General features: G+C 37.2%; 1 protein-coding gene across 4 annotated transcripts in view; it reads left to right on the forward strand.

The window, feature by feature from the left end:
- Window positions 1–18,531, forward strand: part of ctnna2 (catenin (cadherin-associated protein), alpha 2) — a 239,359-nt gene that overhangs the window by 70,817 nt on the left and 150,011 nt on the right. The gene's annotated exons all lie outside the window — the stretch shown is intronic.

Consider the following 18,531-nt stretch of genomic DNA (forward strand, 5'->3'; position numbering starts at 1 on the left):
TAAGTCTCACCTTCTTAATTGTGGAAATCATGCACAATTTAACAATATTCTATTAATAAGCACAACTCAAAGCAGGATGTGGAGGCTTCCGCTGGGCATTTAGAACAATATTAAAGGAGATGAGTAATGCTCTGTGGCAGCTAAAAATAAACACATCTAAACAATGGGGAAAGTTTGATATTTTTAGCTCTTTTGCATTTTTTGCCCATCGGCTAATTATGTAGAGCTTTTCTAGTCGAGATTAGTAAACACAAATGACAACTGAACATCTCCCCTCTTGGCTCCTTGTCCAAGGTAATGTGTTAGAAATGCTTAATTCATGGTTTGAAAAGCATCTATAAAAATGTCAGCATTTGGTGTGAATGAAAACTCAATAAGAGAAAAGAAGTGCACAGAGGCATTTCGGTTTGTAAAAGTCCCAAGTTGATAAGTAGTGAGAGCATATATGGAAAAGGGTGAAATAACGAATAAATCATGTTGTGATTACTGATGCATGCTTTGAGGGCAATACAATCGCAGGCTCTTTCACATCATCTAGCAGGAGATAAAACTGTGTCTGTGCTGTCAACTGTTCACACTGACAAAATAACCTGCTTCAGGAATTTTCTGTTTTTAAGTCCCAATTTGTGCTGTTTCTCACTATTGTGGTATTAACTTAAAAGGTCATTGTTTTCAGTTTTGGACATTTCTTTAAAAATCTTTCATTGTCCTACAAAGGCACAGTTATAGGTAGAAAGTGCATGTATGCAAGTCATTTCTGTCCATATACAGTTCAAGGAGAAGAGAAATTTAATTTGTTTTATACTGGAGGTTCAGATTGACATAGGGCAAGATTCAGCACCAGCAAAATGCATGCTGAATGTATGTTTGAATGCGTTTTTAAAGAAAACAATCCACACCTCTAGCAGTAGAAAAGAAATCACCACTGAACGTACAAACACATGTATTATTGTCTTTTACTTAACTTTGTACAGATACAATGTTATGTAATGATGAACATGCATAATTCAGTGCTGGGAAACATGACGCTTTTCTGCAAATCAGAGGCAGCATGCAAATACAGTACCTATCCTGCACAGTGTGACAGTTGTAAAGAATAATCAACTGACACTCAAGGCAAGTTTATTTGTATAGCACATTTCTACAACAAGGTTATTTAAAGTGCTTTACAAGAATTAAGAAAATTCATTAAAACATTGAAAACAGTCAAAAAGCAAGAAATGTAATACAAGTTGCAGTGCAGTTGAAGATATAAAATGCAGTAGTGAGATGCTAGATAGAAATTGATTGATATCCTTGAATCTTGTTCAATGAACACCAAGCGTCATTTATTGTAGGAAGTGTAGACTAGTTGTAATCAGTGTCCGCTTCTTCTCGGCCCACTGGAGTCCTGTGGTCTGTCCTGCGCTACGCCCGTTAAATGGCACTTGATCGGGGATGCCACAATGGAGCCAGGTCTCTGTAAAAGTGTAAACGATAACCAACCTATCAGCGCTGGATTAGCCAGAATTTTGCTACGAACAGACAATAGCCAGAAGCAGATTGGGTGGTTAGCCTTTGGTCCGAGCTGTGTTAGTTTAGCTTCCATCTCGGCCCTCCTCCCTCTCGCCTCCACTTTCAGTGGCGTTTGGTCCAGCAGGTCAGGCTCGGGGGTCGGCTATGGGCGGTCATCGTCTCGAGGTCCACGCTCCACGAATGAATCCAATCTCCACGCTTTCTTCCCCGATGTTGATGAGTATTCTCTCATATGGCATTAGAGCTCCAGTTGTAAAGATGAAAAGACAACAAATTGTCTTTTGCTGTGACAGAGCTACCGCTGTGCCTTTTTACATTTCGGATCATTTGAAGTCTTTATCGCATCAAATTATCTGTCAGTTCCTTGAATATTCGGGGACATAAACGGATTGATCATAAAAATCATGAATGAATGAAACGTATAACTTTCCCTTTTATTATAGGCAATTATATAATGACAACATGTGGACGTGATGTTGGAAATCATTTCAAAACGATGATATTTTGGCCTCTTGTTTATGAGAAAACCACTTTTTTAAGTAATGATCTAATTACTGTTTTTTAGTCTTTTTGGAAGGACAGTTAAGTGTAGAACAGTGAAGTAAGCGAGACTGAGAGTGATCTGTCAGTGTTGATCTGAGGTAATTTCAAGTTATTAACCCCTTCGCTTGAATCACTCTGTCTCGGGTAAACAGCCAGGAGTAAATAATGGCACTCTGCGCTCTTCTCACCTCTGACCAATTGACATCTTCTTGGACAAACATCCAGCGCCTTCTTTTCTCTTAACATCGCACATGGGTATTGTATTAAAGTAATACGCTTAGCCACCATAGCCATGGGTTGTTTGTCTGCAGGGAATGCATCCATAAATCGCATCCTTTCTATTACAGTTCTTGTCCATACAGCGGCAGACATCCTAACCAAGGGCTCTCCAGAGACACCTTCAAGAAGTGATTCATCATGACATATGGATACAGCTAAAACAATAAATCAAAGTGATGATCTGCCTTGTTAAATATATTTTAAAGGAGATGGGAGACTGATGTCATGCTCCCATTTAGAACCACTAACCTGTTAAAAATGGTTATGAATATCAGTGTTCAATTTCACAAAAAAATATTCTGATTCTCAAGTTGCCAGTATATTTTTTTGAAATGCATTGACTACACTCACAATCATCAGCTAACCATATGCAAGGTCACATACCATTTGCATTAAATATATCAGGTTGTTGCTATTTGTATCATCTTAATTTAACTATATAAACCTTTTTTTACCACAGTAATTGATCTATAATTACTTTTCTAGCACAGATGTCCTTTACCATATCGTACATAAAACAGATTGATTAAGGTACAAGCAAACATAAAAGGTGATTTGACTCTCTGGCAGTAAAGAATCTATATTTTGTAACGGAAATTTATAATGGAAATGCTGGAATGAAATGAGAGTGAAAAGACATAAATACACGGCCCACACCATAATTGAGATCATGATAACAAATGTCTCATGCTTGAAGCAAAACAAACTGGGAGAACCTGTACATTTGTATTGTTTGTGGTCAAAACAGTCATAAATAATTAAAACTCAAAACAAAACTGCAGTAAATGCAAGAGAGAGACAGAATTAGCTATAATGTGAGACTTATTGATTCTCCATATTGACCTAAAAGTCAAGCTTGATGTGATGGATGTTTGACAAGAAAATGTAAATATACATAAATAAAGGAGTGGTAGAGGGGATCACATTCCTTCCCTCCCAGATCCACATCCAGAGACGGAGCCATATTCCATTTGATTTTATTGTATCACGCTCTCTTCTAAGTAGGGCACGAACAGCAGAGAGTGAGAAGAGAAGTGAGTGGTACCGTGACTGCGCAGTGCGAATGCATTGCAGTTGCAATATAACTGATACACAGAGCCATCGCAATTGTGCTCACTGGAGCAGTGCAAGGATAACTGGATCATAACCAGATAATCTGGCTTGATTACAAATGATCCACCCTCGTTTGGAGCTGCAGAGGCTCGGCCAAAATGTCTCCTTAGCTTTTGAACAGCGTCACACATCTTTCCTCTTTCCTTCCAATTATTATGTTAATTGAGGCATGGGCTGCTTAATACTTTAGACACGCTGTGAAAACACGGATGCCCAGTGTTCTAAGGTAAGAATAACAATTTAAATAGAATCAGTGGAGACAATCTGGGCTCTGCCTGTGCGGCATCTTAATAATTTTTTGATAAGTCCTCAATGGAACTATAATCAGTCCATGATTTTACCTCACAGGATCACATGAACTAGGTCATGTAGTTAGTAAGAGTAGAGCGTGTCAACTCGACACATCAAAGCCGTCACTGAGTTAATTTTTTACGGTGAAATATGTGCAGTAGGAAAATGGATCTTTATACATTTAGACATATCAGCTCTGTGACAGTCAGACAAAGACGCTATAGTGGAACACAAATGTTTACTCCAATAGTGGGGATATGTCCGTGAATCTGAATGCTAAGACGTAAGTACATACACATAATTTGGTCTCATTAACAATTAAGAAAAATTTGGAGCCAATGTTCTTTTTGTATTATTATTACAGACATGGAGAGCTGACACAGTTACTGTATCCTAATGTAAAATGTATCCTAAACTATTTCTATTGTTTATCAATAATTATTACGTTGTTCTTTAAATTTCAAGCTTTGCTGGTTCCAGCAAACATGATTTGATTCTTTTCTTCGTCTGGATATTGGACTGATCTGGCAATGTAACCTTCTATACCTCAACACCATAGCCAGCTACTGTAAAACAAAACAAAAAACAATCAACATATTTTCACTTTTCCAACAGTCCTTGAACATATCAGTCAGAAAACGCAACCGAAACAAAGCTTAGCGTTGTGGTATTTCATCAAAAACATTTTATTCTATATTATTATTGAATAAACCAAGTACAAAGTGGCCCGATGCCAATTCAAATATTAACACCGTATTGGTTTAACTAATTGATCTCCCTCTTGGTTTGATTTGTATTCAATAACTAAATCAAATCCACTTACAGTTGAACAAGCAAAAACATGACGCAATGTGATCATCACAAAGACTTGTTCATCATGTGTATGTAAACCTGCACAACAACAACAATAACAACAACAACAACAACAACAACAACAACAAGACGCCCAACAGGCGAACAATTCATGGAAAAAAATCAAGCTAATACAAGAACAAATGTAAAGGCTCATGACAGGCTTATTAACACAAAATAATAAGAAATAGATTTTACTAGAGAAAAAAAGAAGGGTCTCCAAAAAACTGACATTTAAATAAATAATATGTGGTAATAAAATGGATACATTCAAAATAATACGTTTCAAATTAAATAAACCGTGAATAAAATAAAATAATGTGAAAATGAAAATATAGCCTTATAATCTGCGAATGATATGCTTCAGCAGTCTTCATGTTTGCATGGCAGAACCAGAAGTTGCTCTTCATATCTGTGACAGCTGGAGTTGCCAGTCAGTGTCACGACGGACGTTTTCTCCATCTGGAGTCCATTTTACTTTCTCTTGAAAAGTCCCACTGGCTTTCCCACGAGCGCTGATGTTTGGTCTCGAGATGCCGCTTCAGCTTTGAGGCTTCAGTGCTGTGTTGGTAGCGTTAGCTCACATTTGGTGGTTCTATCACCACTTTCGTCTTCATTTCTTCGTTTTAAATACTTCTCCATAACTTTCGCTACAGGCTAGCGGAGTGTCTTCTTCTGCCTATTGGAGCTTGTAAAACAACTGACTGACGCATTGCCGCCACCAAGTGGTGGGAAGCTGTTGTAACTGATCGTCTCATGGATAACAGGACTACCTCTGGTGTCTTCAACTGATAACCTATGCGCTGCCGCAGCCCACGGGTGCAAAACTGAAAGTTGTTTGCGTCCCTCTAGGTGGAAACCCCATGGTTAAGAATCACTGGAGTAGAGGACAGGACAGGCTGTAAGTAGAGGTTGTGCACATTAGTTAAAATACTTAAAGCCTCCATTTTCTTTCAAAACATTGATAACACGTGTAGCAACTTGGGAAGATGTTGGATATATAGATATTATTGTTTGCCAAATTTTTGTAAAATCAATTATCAAAGAAATTAAACTCCCCACAAGACTATTGATGATTGATGAAGACTACGAAGATTATTGAGTTCTCTCTACTTCTCACCATGCTTGTGCAGTTTTCATAGAAGGCCAGGCCTCATATATTGCAATGAAAGTCCAGGCTACAGAGAGAAATATGTGACAGGAGTAATGAAACACCTTGAAACTGTGTGGGGTTCAGAGGGTTAACGGTGTCATCTTTCTTTTGCGATTTTATCAAGAAAATCAAGGGCGTAATTATCGGATCAATCTATAATGAAAATAATTCAGTCCCAGAGACTTTACGCTTATGCCCTGCCTTCTCTCTCTCACGAACAGACACACTGATGATGATGAGGATGATAATTATGAGGACAATAAGGATGTGGGTCTTTTCTTGGGCCCAATTTATTTTCTTCCCTTGCTCTTTTGTCAGTATCTGTGCCTTTTGCCATTTATCTTTTGTCATTTCTATTGCACTCTCATTTTCCTATTCCACATCAGGTTGATGCTTCTTAGCTCTCTGTATTAAACCATCCAACATAGTGAGGTTGTCACAAAGAGCTCGTCATTGTCTGCTTGACAAATAATAATTTAAATATACGCATTCAGGAATTACACCTTATTAGTAATAAGCCTATCAAATCATGGCTTATTACTTAATCAACACCCTACGTTAATTAGTAACACCGTTTCCTACGTTGCTACTTTGCTCACTTTGCTAATGAGTCTCCAGAAGCTAACAATGGATGGAGTAATGAATAGATGCAATGGTTGATTTATGTTTGGACAGTTTGATTGCAATAAACAAGTCCAGTTATGTAACTAAGCAATGTCAAAATCTACTAAATATTCCACAGGACAGACTAAATAAAGGCTTTGCACTAAAAAGGCCACCGTCTGCCCAACATGTCTCTTGCCAGCACTCAAAATGTTAGGCATATTTAAATTGTGACCCTCTCCTCAAAAAACGTCTGTGTGTTTTGGCCTTTTTACAATACAATTACAATCCTAGATCACAGATCCAGTGTATAGTTCAAATTAATTGTGTTTTGTAATGAGATAAGTGGGACATGTAATTGTTGGGGCTTCCAGTGGAGGAGGTTGTCAACACCTTTTTCATTCATGTAATCTTTCTAAAGGTTGTGATTCCTTGATTTATATTTTTGCATGTCGGGTAATGGAAACACGCTCAATACTTTATATTTTATGCAGCTCCTTTTCAACAAAAACACTTTGATCTGCACTGATTTTGATCTTGAATATAGTCCATATAGAGTATGAAAGCAACTTTAGTTCAGTAGACTATTGAAGTTAGATAATTCATCTTGTAATGGTTTAGATAAAGTTCTGTTGCATTTCCACTTCATAGGACGGCCATCTCTATTCAACTCGACCCGCTTGTTTCTTTAGTTCTCCATTAGCAAAAGTTGTGAATAGTACCTGGTACCTCTACAGTTGTGGTACCTTGTAGTTCCAAGGAAGCTGGGCGATACTTGGATGTGAAATCAAAACACTGCAGATTGGTCAGAGAGAATCTTCACCAGCACAATGTGGGACATCCTGCACAAACACGCTGCTTTTAAATAGCCGAGCTTTCGTCAATAGCTTGCAAAACTGCGCCGCACACTACGCTGTGCAATTGACGTGCAGATGAAGCTGGCTTGCTGGTTGCCATCATGACTTTGAGCTCTTACCTTTGGGTTGAATATGACTAAGAACATTGACGTAATTTGCTAAATTGCTAATTTTTTGGTTTCTGTTTTGTCTTTCCCACATCTGCTGTTTGACGTGAACTCTCATCACATCAACAGGTAAGTGTCTTTTTTCAGTTCATCTGTTTATTCATTCATTCATCCATCACTATGTCTTTAGATGCAGTGTGCCATTATACGAAGCATTTATCAATTTGTTTTTTATTTACAAAACTATTATTGTGTCATGCATGAGTTAAAACATACAGAGAAAAACAGAGCTATCGGGAATTTTTACAGAAGATAATTTTTACAGAAAGGTGTAATTCCTGAATGTGTATATTTATAAAAATGTTCACAAGCATGCACAGTCACTGTGTGTTGATTGTGAACCATAATTATGGGGTGAATGTGGCTCAGTGGTGAGCAGGGTCGTCCTTCAATCACAGGATCGGTGGTTCGATGTCGATGTGTCCTTGGGCAAGACCCTTTACCCCAAATTTGCTCCCGTAGCTGTCTGTGTCTACGATGTGTGAATGTTAGTTAGTCCTGATGGGCAGGTGGCTCCTCCCATCAGTGTGTGAATGGGTGAATGATGTCATGTAGTGTTAAAGTGCTTTGAGTGGTTTGAAGACTAGAAAAGCATTAAACAAGTACAGGTCCATTTACCATTATGACCAAACACTCAAAGCATTAATCAATTAATCACAAATGTATCAACAGCACACACAACTTCTTCAATGTCAATTTGTCTCTGGGAGATGTTGATTCGACGGGGCTGGAAGCAACTCATATACTGAACCAATTTCCTCTGGGATTGTTTCATTTTCTACAAAAACTTCTGCCTTTGGAATAATTTGAAAGTTGCTTTAATCAAATAACATTTATACACATGAGGGACTTGAGCAATATGACTGAAATGCTTTGGAATTTCTGCAGCAGGCAGCATTTTGGCTTTTTTACTTGTGAAGTTTAGTTTAGTTTTTGAAGAATTATTTAGGGAGAATCGAGAGTATTTGCCTCTAGATTTAAAAGTCGTATATTTTCAATAGTCTAATCAACATCTTTTTTTTTTCAAGAGAGCTTGAGGGCTCAGCCTTACATCTGAGCTCATCTTTCTGCAATCCTCGGAGATGCAACGGGTTTTATTCTTTATTTCGCTGCACAGAAAATACAATAAAGGGATACAAAATTCACTAGCAACATGGGGAATTAAATAAAAGGTTGTATTGCCTCTCGCATGGTTCTTTTGCCAATCCCCAGGCTTTTCAAAATGTTAAACTCGTCATGATGACATGAACATGTCTGCCATCAATAACCCTGACTGACAAAGCAAGATATATAGTTGCAATGTTTTGCCAAAGTGAAGATGTATTGAAACAATGATGGCACCAATTAATTGTGAGAAATATCAACACATCGGAAAATTAGTTACAATTTCCTCAGTCCAGCACTATTTAGCATATGGAAAACACATTTTAGTTACTAATAGTTGCCGTCATTTCCTCCTCCACTTACTAACACAGGCATATGTTTTAGTGTTGCAGTTGTTACATAGTACTTAAGGAACTGACTTAAAAGATTGCTTCACTGCTGTCATTTTGAATATGGTTGGATCTTGAATTTTGCCTCTGTTTTGATTATCTCTTGAAAAACTACAGCCATTGGCCAAGAAAAAAAACATTTGTCATTTTAAAGCAAGGTTCACGTCTTTGCAACCCAGTCTTTTTTTAAAATACAAAGTTAATATTTTAGCACCCAAACATTAATGTGGGGGTATTATTGTGTGTTTGTTTTACAAATTGGAAAGGCCATTATCATATTCACCACTATGTTTCACAACAAACACAAATGCCCGTTGGTGCAGTAAGAAGCATTTATTGATTCCCTGAACATCACTAAATGAATGATGTCTGCTAGCTGTTGTGACATCAATCCTAATGCCAGCATCTATTCACACATGAATCAACCAGCCTATACAACTATTTACTGCAATTTTCTTTCAAGATACACATTTTTGGGAATATGGCTCATTTACAATATTTGATTAAGTTCTACTTCATGCTTGGCTTGAAGCATTGGCTTTTTTTCAGAAGGAGAAATGGAGGACACTACTTCCAAGATTGGACTGTCCTTCCTTCTTTATAAAATATATTGGTATAACATGGAAACATCTTGTTACAACCTGCACATTTGTATTCGAGCAATAACATAACACTGATTTGTTTTCAATTCATCTTAAGTTTCCTTAGTTATCCATTGGAAATGTGCATTGAAGAGTTACACATTGATCAAGAAGCTGTATTAAGAATAAAAGTAAAGGTCGAGGTTTGTCCGGTTTTTGTTTGGATAATGAATCAGATTTATTCAGTACCCTGGATTTTAATAACATGGGTTATGCTAATGTATAGGGGGTGTTATGACAACTCACTCTGGTTACAGTCTGTTTATGGCTGGTGTAATGAGAAGTGCAGGAGTCAGGCTGTATGATCAATGCTTTGCTGTTTGATAAGCACATTGTGGGCATGTACTTAAGAGTTTCAATGTCATGCTTAGTGCTTGGTTGCACCTGCCAGTTGTAATGGAAGTTTGACAAAGTAGACAAACTAATGGTTTTAGAAAGAAAATACAGCTGTTCATTCTGGTTTTCAGGGAATGACAAAGTGATTTAATGATGTACATGCACGTAGAGCACGCTGTTGGGTCCTCTTTTATGTTTCCCTGATTTAATACATTACATTATAAAAAATGTTTGTGGAGGTACATACATACGGGTGTATACAAAGTATATTGCAGCCATCTAATTTGTTTTTGCAGCAGAGATGAGCCATTTTCTCTTATCCAGAGAATCAAATCCAAATATTGTCTTATATTTCCCTTTCACGTATTGAAGAAGGACATGATGCAAAAACACCTCAGTCACATAACCAGTTCATAATTGTATCAAACATAATCAAGACTCGTGCCATTCCTTAAATTTGTCTGAAAAGAAGTCTTTCCAGTTAGATGTTTTCAGTCGCGTCTTTGTGTATATGACTCTTCGTCTTCGCCCTCAGCTCTTTCTGTTCTTCTGGTTTTGTGCAAACTGCATGATAGAAACGTCATTAAAACGGCAACTCGCTCACTGTGAATTATCTGAACAATAACCAGCTCTATTCACACGTGGGCTCAATCTGAGTTCCGGTCCGAATGATTCTGACATTTGGGTTGTCACATACAGCGTCTATGGGTGTCTCGATAAGTTCAGGGTTGCAGTGCATGTGTGAAAGGGGCTACAAAGTCAGAGACATAGTCGTTATTATTCATTTGGGTTTGAGAGTTATAGTTATTCTTATTTCAAATGTAAGTACTGTAATAGCAACATATGAGATAAGGAGTGTGCAGTTTAAACAATGTTAAAGAATATAAATAATTGTGATTATGTTAATACATTTGATTTTAGCGGGGAATGCCATCAAGACATTTAAACAATTGACGTAATACAATGCCATTTTGGCCAAATGTTAATTTACTCAAATCTTGTATTATATAATTGATATAAAAGTGTCTTCCTCCAGGCTTTGGTTGAGGTAGAGTTTGAATGATATTCTGAAAAGATGCACCAAATAGTGTTGTTAAATTATTTTTCTTTTAAACATATACATTAGAGGACTGACAGTTTGAACCAACTGAAACATAAGCATTATAGTCAGTGTGTTGACAGGTAATGATTCCTCTCATACACCGAATACATACTCGGAGTCGTCAGATATTCTCGTCATGGAAGATTGTGAGATATCCATGAATCCCATTTGGTTTCTTATTTGGACGCTCCATCACAACCCTTAGAGCGATTTTGAATTGCTGATCCTGCCGTTATTATATTCACTGGATACCTCCATTGCTGGGGCCAAGTGTAAAGTAAAGAAATATAGAGCCGACTATATATCAGACTATAGATTCACTCGAAGGGCGCCCTGAATGGTATCCCTGTAGGTTTTAGGCAGCTATTTCTTTTGTGTATGGAAGGTTTCCCAGAGAGGTGTTGTATAGTGAGTTTGTTTTGAAAGTGAGGCTCCCATTAGATGGGAGTCAGTCATCTGGTTCAGTGTTGACACTGGCAGAATGCCTGATCCACCATCAAGTGTGATGGAACACTGCACCATTCAAAAAGTACTTGAACATCAAATCATCCACAACTGAGAATGAATTAATATGGATACATGCTTTGAACGCTGTTGGACTTAATATTACATGCATTTACAATTATAAAGTCATTACTCTTTAATGGGGAACACGTGTTTTCAGGTTGCCATTGTTGTTGTACTTTTAAGTTACTTATTCAATTTCTTTGTTACATTTACACATAGTGTGCTTTAATCCACTGTCTCTGCATTTACCTTGCTGGGCATGACTAACATCTCCTCTCCACTGTGCTGCAAAGAGGAATTAGGTATAAAGGGGGTGTTCAGCTGTCTGTCTCTGTTTGATATAATAAACAGTGTGCATGATGTGCTGTTTGACTAGGGATATAAACACATTCATAAACATAATACCATAATAACAAACTTAAAGTTAATTTTGTTTTCAGCCACAGCCCTCTCTTTGTAATGTCTGTTCGCACCAAATTGTTTATTAATGCCAAATGCAAACTTATTTAATGCAGTCCTTGTGTTTCCAATATATTTTGTGCAACCCAAATGCAAAATGTGCCTCTACATCCTAAAAAGATATGATATCAAAACAAATTACGAGACTGAAGTGTTATAATTGAAGCAAACAAATGAATGGATGACTGAGTTATCAAATTAATGCAGATCCAGACACTGATGACTCAAAGTGAAAGTACTCAGGGTGCAAGCACTGTACAGCTCTGTTACCGTATCAGCTATAAATCGTGGTCAAGGTCTGCACCATAAATTACAAGAGCCGCCCCTTAATACCTCTCTCAAAGAAGGCACCACAGTACATTTTGCACGTTCTGAGTCAGCACAAAAGCAAAGTCGTGAAACAGAAATGAGAACACGCTTTTTCAAACCACAAGCTTTTCCACAAACTCTGCAATACCCACAGATTTGTCTTTTATCAGATATCTGTAATAGGTGCAATAACATAAAAAATATGAACAATATAAATTTCAATTATAAGCCTTTCAGAGTTCTGCTCAAGCTGTGCAGTGAACCAGACACCATTGTACCACACAGCACCGTGCACGTTGCCTCATAAACAATGGACAAACCTATAGAATCTAAATATATCCCTGTGCCTGTCTGTCTGTTCTCGGCTGTCAATGCCAACGTGTGAGGACAAAGAGAGTATGGGCACAACTACTGACAACTGACAGCGACTCGCACGTCTGCATTTATAAGCACTTCAGATAGTGGGTTTTTTCGCACTTAAATGTCATATTTCAATTGATTTCTAACCCAGGCGGTCCACCTGTTTCAATATTGCTTTAGTGAATAGACAGTGGAAAAGAAAAAGATTGGGAGATAGACATATTTCTGAATACTTTGAAACTAACAGAGTTGCGAACCGGAAACTGTAAAGACTTGGATTCTTGACCATTGATTTTATTTTTTGTTCTGTGTGTCTCTTTTTCATGTTGTGAGTTTAGTTGAGTCATGTAGTTTAATATCTGATATTAGATGTAGTATTTTATTTACATGTGTTGTTACAACACTGTAGATACATATGTAACCTGTATTAAAATGTAGCTAGACATCTATCTATCTATATGACATGCCCAAAAAACATTTTTGCTTTAAATTCCCTATAATTCATTATACTGTCATTTCCAAAAAAATTATAGTAAGTTTGTGAGTTAATGAATGTTCCTTATGATTTTTACATATTTTCCGCATCACCTTATCAGCCATTTCGAAGATGTGTGTCTTATTAAAAACATATACACATACAAATACTTTATAAAAAAGCCCTTGTTTGTTTTTCATATCATAAGTAAAACCAACAGAAAGTACGCTAGCCTTTCATATTATACTCAATGTTATGGGGGGGCTACACTTATTAGAACAATATGAACATTCAGGCTCCCTCATGTGGCTCAAAGGTGTAATGAAAAAATAGATAACAACAAAATTATATCACTAGCAAGTGTCAACATAACTAGAGAAAGGTAAGGGTTTAATAGGATGTACATTAAAGCATGCAAGATAGCTAGGTACATTGTTAGCTTACCATATATTGTTTGTGTAGCTCGTCAGCTTTGGATGGAGAACCGGTCGGTGTCGGATATTTCTCCAACGTAGGGACAGCACACAATGGGTTGCCTGGCTGCACAATACTGTACATCCCCATACGCTCTCTTTGTTTCTTTTGCCAGCATCTTTTTTTTTTTTTTTTGTACATTCATTAAATAGCATAGCATACTCCTGACCATTATGGTGATCAAGTCTAAAAACAGCAAATCAACCCTAGTTTGTTCAACGGTTATGGCTTTGTTCGTTCCCAGCTCTTCAATTCCTCTGTATTTAATTTCAGCATGAATTATTTATATTTTAACATCCTGTCCATCTCTTCCATCCACTTATCCACACTTAGCCCACCAAGTATGTCAAAAAATCTTTTAAAATTTGAGAATGGTACAATGCCTCCAGAGCTGTGTGTGTATAAAGTATTTTTACAACTAATTCAATCCCTTTTCTTATGAACCATAATGCAAAAGAGGAAGTAGAGGTGGGTTGTCTTAGTGATACTTACTGGCTATGTTCTATGAGAATATCAGCTTTTGTGATTCCTGCTAGGACCCCCTATTTTTCCCAATCTACTGTATAATTAAACTCAAACTGAAAAGCCAAATGCTTTGCAAACGACCCAAGGGTGACGCTATCTTTTTGTTTCACTTTAAGTGGGCATTTATTAATACATTGCCTTGTTTTCAAAACACTTTTATAAAAAAGACTTTTAACTTCAAGGCACAATTTCCCCTAAAAGGCTCAGGGCTATAAAAAAAAGAGGCCCATTCTTATTGTATGAGAGCCACTTCTTGTTAAGAAAACCTGCCTTTGTTTATTTACAGGGCTTTCAAGGGAGCATTTTCTGCAGCTCATGATTTCCGCTAGAAGTGATCTGTAATTAAAAATATGTACCACAGCTCTCACTGTACAATTATAAAGAGCAGTTGCGGACCTCTGCTCACCAGAACTTTGGTTAAGTCGCTCCAAATGCATGCCTACTTCAGGGACCTGTGACACAGAGAGGATAGACTTAGAGCTTACACGTCTGTATTGCTCCTCATCTATCTGGGACTTAAGGGCATTTCTGATGTGAACTGATCTTGATGTAATTGCGAGTCCCTGTGGGGGATTCCTCTCTGTTCAGCTAAAATAAGATGAGCCCAAAAAAAGTGAAATCTTACAAGTTATTTGCTCTCTTTCTCACCGTGTTAGAAGACAGACAAAGGAAGTGGCTCACATTGTAAGGAGGGTGAGTCAGAGGCTCAAATTATGTGATTGATGAATGTTAAAGGTCGAGCTTGTTCCTCCTTCTTTTTCCTGACATGAAAAATGAAAATTCAGCAGAAATTATTATAGCTGCTGTTGACGAAAAGCCCTAAAATCCCCTTTTTTAATCTCCTCTTAGGCTGCTTTAGAGATTCCCTGTTAAGACATGTTAATATGGGTTGGGTGTTGGTACTGTATTTTCCAGATGTCAATTACAAATACAGAAAAATGCCTCTCTACCCAAAGCCTTGCTGGATAAAGTAGTAAATAAAGTAGTATATGGAAATCTCAGTGCCTTAGCTTCAGAGACTGAGACACACAACAACAGTTTAGTTAAAGAGAGATAGAAAGATAACCAATGCCCTTTAAACTTTGAAATGAAAACATTACTTTTTTATGTTGTGCATGCATGCGGCATACCTACTTACATATGCAGCAGTACATGCAATACAAACAGATCATTTTGCAGCATTTTTCTTGTTTAAATTCTTCCTCTTATTTCATTTGAAGTCTCTAGTCATCAACTATTCAGCAGTCGCGGTTGTGTTTTAAACATACACTCAGAACAAATGCAGTGAGTATGAGTAACTTATTTAAGGTGAGACAGTTGCTCGGCCTTTGTGTGGCCCTGATGTAAACATTGTGTACATCATGTCCAGTTTGCTGCATTGGTACATAAATCTATAGTCATTTGCATAACTCTTTCGCAGTTATCGTTGCACTTCAATTTGATGCTTGTTTCTTTAGGTGATTTTGGAAATAACCACACGCAACAATTTCAGCCTTCTTATAGATGTTTCTTTCTATTAATGGATAATGTTTGATAATTTGCAACTAATTGAATTTACACACAATGTATGATGCCTTTGTTCTCAAGTTATCAGTGTGCCCTGCATTGGTAGGTATTTCATACAGAGCATTTTACCGTAATGTCATATTTACTGCTAAATGAATCCTCCCAAGCCAGAAGTTTCCATATCTGAGACTTCTACATGGTGTCATTAAGCTGTTTTTAAGACCATATTCTAAAGCTGTCACTGGGGAAGTTGCAAACACAGTGGGACTTTTGTCTGTTGAAGAAAACATCATAACACTGGTGGAAAATAATTATTGTATTTTTTGAGTCAGAGTCAAGCTTCAGTAATGACTATTACAGGAACCTAATGTGTTTTTCAAACAAGTCTCCTGCTCAGTCAAAAAACACTCAGGTTCTATAAAGTATCTCAAAATCACGTGCTTTGAAAGTTAATCGGGATTTAGCTCTGCTTCTGCATCTTTTTATCCTCCTCGTATTTGAGATCAAGTTCTTTTGTAATTGTTTATTTAGCTTGAGAATATCTCCTCCCTTCAGTACCTCTATCATCTTACCTGCAACTGTGTGACAGTTTCCCACTAGTTTCTCTTATCAAACATCAATTGTGTTTATTTTTGGTCCACAAGTCATTGTTTCATATTTCAAGGCAAACTGTTCAATCATGTCTGTATAGGGCATAATAATTCTGATATATAATAGAATTTTGTGATATTTTTTTCTCATTTTAAATCCATGATTGAAATTACTTTCAGACTGTTGGTTGGCATCCAGCTATAATCACAGGTATTTATGTCTGCTACCTCTTTCTCCACTAGCAAATATCTGCATTTGACAAATATATTTTCACAGCAGTTGACAAGAGACAAAAGGAGCATACATACATGTATATATGCAGAATATGTGGCATAAACATGCCTGTCATCGGGGAAAGGCCTCACTTTAGAGGTTTGTAATGCATAACACACAGTGGCAGAACCTCTGCAGGAGCATGGGTTAAACACACTTATATAAGAATAATACACCTCGTAAGAAAGTTCCAAGAAGAGGTGATGTCCAAACAGTATCGTTGTGTCCAAAATCAGATCTCAGGAAATAATTTGCCTAAAGGAGTTGTATTTACCATTCTAGACATGAATATAGCAGCAATCAACTATTAAATATGTGAAGATATTAAGGAGCAATGCCACTCTCTTTCTGTGTGTTGTTCTCCAACCTTGTCCTTGCTTTCTTCCCATAGCCGGGCCGACTGTGCATGTTTTTTAGTGTATGTTACGGCTTTCATTTGACAGTTACAGCTGATATTTTTGTCCTGACCAACTACGTCATTGGAGAAGCATAGCACCCACTATCCTGTTAACCATCAGGTAAACACGGTTAGCGCCGTCTGCACCTTCGCCGTTGTTGGAACTGTTTGTGTTATTAGTGCGTTGAGACGCCGGCTCACAGTCGCCATGTTAAGAGCCGGTGAGTGTTCCAAATAAAACCTGATAAAAATCCACTCTCGCTACGCTCTTTGTGTAAATAAAACTTATATATATTGCCTATGATGTTTCATACATCACCGTATACCTACTCAATGATTCAACAATTGCCTCATTCTAGAAATTCCATTTTACTTTAATTCACAGAACAAAGTAAAACGTCATATTTCATTCTTAATGAAATTCTCTGGGCTCAGTTGCTGGCCCTGGCCTCAGTAATATATCATGTTAACCGGAGAATGAAGGAAGAATAATGGTTGTGCCTGTTGCTGCCACAAATCTGGGGATTCATCAGTGAAAGCTAAGATGAATAGGTGGCCCAACCTGACTTCAAGTTTCACTGTGATGGAGACACTTTTGTCCTCTGGCCTTCTTTTGAAATCAGAGCTGTTGTGTATTTTTAACTCTGCAAGCCATGTGCAACCGAACAACACTGGTTAAAACCAATGTGAGGCAGATATGACTTACTTACATAAAGTTAGAAAAGTGTGTCAGGAAACGTGCATAAAATATATTCACATCCCCACTTAAGTTTAGCAGGTGCTTAACTGATAGATTTGACAGAGCACTCGTCCTATGGTAATCTTTTTTAGTTTCTTTGGCTTGGCAGTGGGGGGTTTCAGAGGGGATTTTTAAAGACACCTTTGTAATGGTTTTATCTGCCAAACATAAAGAATGGCTTCTGCATGGATCTGTATGGATGTGTGCTTACATATTTTCTTGTCCAAATATTTAGTTATATTTAATAGATGTCCATGATTTCTTCTTAATGCATTCATGTGAACATGCTTTTGTTGCTGATAAATACGTTGGGGTATATTGTTTCGTCACGTAAGCAACAACTATCAGGCCACTGGTAGTATAAGACTAGTTTTTCACAACAGATAGATATGCAAATGCATACAAATGTATTTGACAGCAGAGCTTGCCCATTGATTCCAATTCAGCATCATAATGTATTGCATTAGGGGCCATAACAGTAGGCAGGTCTTAGCCCTTACAAAATGGTTAGACATAATAATTAGAATAATTAAATACAATGTTTTGACACTAATAATACAATAAGTACTTTTGATCAGCTCTCACATACATGGTGGTACGATACTGAATGAAGCACATTGTGTTTAAAAATGCCAGCCCACAATATTAAGACCAATACTGTAACTCTGGCTCACACAATCTGTTGTTGAATTAACCCTGAAACTATGACCTCAGAAATATCAGACTCACTGTGAGTGAACACCTCACTTTAACACTCTTATTATATCTTAATAGTATTGCTTTCACTATGGTTAAGTTATTGTGTTTTGCAGGTGTTATATTTGTTGGTTACTGACTAAACACAAACACAGCTTAAAACCAACAATCACAAGGCTTTATAAGCCTTATTTCTAGCATGATAACCCAATGATTATAAGTACGATATGCTATAGTATAGGGATAAAAGCATGAATTATTCAGTCCATATGTCA

The sequence above is a fragment of the Cyclopterus lumpus genome, chromosome 1 (genome assembly GCF_009769545.1).
Source record: "Cyclopterus lumpus isolate fCycLum1 chromosome 1, fCycLum1.pri, whole genome shotgun sequence".
Lineage (NCBI taxonomy): Eukaryota > Metazoa > Chordata > Actinopteri > Perciformes > Cyclopteridae > Cyclopterus > Cyclopterus lumpus.